The 1,457-nt window shown below is 41.9% G+C and overlaps 1 non-coding gene across 1 annotated transcript; it reads left to right on the top strand.

Moving 5' to 3' along the window:
- Window positions 1-738: 738 nt before the first annotated feature.
- LOC138568043 (U6 spliceosomal RNA) lies at window positions 739-845 on the top strand. Its single transcript, XR_011302416.1, has one exon. It is a non-coding gene; the product is annotated as a U6 spliceosomal RNA (small nuclear RNA).
- The last annotated feature ends 612 nt before the right edge of the window (window positions 846-1,457 follow it).

Here is a 1,457-nt window from a genome sequence, read left to right as displayed (position 1 = left end):
TGACCCACTGAACCCCTTACCTTTTGTGTCATACTTTTGCTCTCAGTGGGGTTGCCCAAAGTTCCCTTCTTAAAGCGGCTTTCTTTTAAAAAATCCTAGACCTGCTTTTTGTGGCACACATGCCTCATATCCCGTTGCAGTTGATAAAGTCACATCATCTCCCACCAGTACAAGCTGTACAAGATTTCCAGGGCTTATCCTTGCAATCTAGACGTGGGTCGAAGGTTGAGCAATCCTTAAATCAGCTGCAAAGTTAAAATTGAAATCAGCCTGAGAATCCTTTAAAGGATGGTCCAACATCTGTTGCTTACAGGGCTCAATCGGACAGCCTCTGGTGCTGACGCTTTAAGCCACCTCCTGTTCTTGCCTTGTCCTTGTTACAGCCATGGGCCCACATACACTCAGAGGTACAGAGTTTTTCTCATGTCTATGGGTCTGTTGTGATGCTCTCAGGCTTGCATCAGCCAGCCATTGTGATGGGGAGAGGGTGTCATTTTGCAAGCACCCTGGAGCATTAATCTTTATATCTTTAAATATAATTGGCATTAAACTAAAACCCTTTAGGACCAGATCAATACAGCAGCAAAGAATGCTTATTCATTGTTGTTTGCCTCTTCATTTCATATCACCCGATATCTAAATGGTGTTTGGACTTTCTGCCCTCTGACATAAGGACATTTGGTATGGCAAACCTTTGACAGAGGTCCTAATCAATGGTTTGATTGACTCTCCCTTTGCGCTTGCTTCTGCAACACATGTACTAATATTGGAATGATAATGGGAAAATTAAATTGGCCCCTGCTCTAAAGGATGACACGCACATTCGTAAAGCATTCACTATTTTAGGCACATGTCTGGACAGAAACTTTCTTAATTTGCAAGTCTTTATTTTTTAATATATCTTTTTTTATTGAAGATTGACATTTTATGTTCATTCATATTACACGACAACACAATACATTTTGCGCCAAATTCAACACTAATGCCTCAGGAGCCTTTTACTTGTGAGTCCTCTTGACTGAATGAACAGCCCTGTCCCCTTCAATTTCTTGACTTGTACTTTTAGAAGTGGCACACTTCTTTTTTTTTTTTTTTTTTAATCCCATTCTACCAAACTCAGTATTATCACTTTCCTCCTTGTTGTGCACTCCAGCGTAAACTGCTTTAAGGTGCTGTTTGCAAACATCGCTCTGAACCACAGCTTTACTTGCTTCAGGGCCTTAATCTTTAATTGGGGCTGAGCAGTGTACTCCGGATTTGGCTGCGTTTAGTTGGTTGATTTCTTTTTTGATTTCTGTAACTTTCAAAAAGTCCCATTGTGAAATACCATTGTGACAATGTGCTGCAGTGCATGAAAACCTAAAATTAATGGTAGGGAGAGGGAGGGGGGTAGGGGGGAAGAGAGAGGGTGGGAAGGAGTGAGTGAGGGAGGGAGAGAGGGAGGAGAGAGAGACAGA

This window comes from Ambystoma mexicanum, chromosome 2p (assembly GCF_040938575.1).
Source record: "Ambystoma mexicanum isolate Mex_15411 chromosome 2p, UKY_AmexF1_1, whole genome shotgun sequence".
NCBI lineage: Eukaryota > Metazoa > Chordata > Amphibia > Caudata > Ambystomatidae > Ambystoma > Ambystoma mexicanum.
The sequence above is the reverse complement of the archived record's forward strand: the minus strand, read 5'-3'. Positions and strand labels throughout refer to the sequence as shown.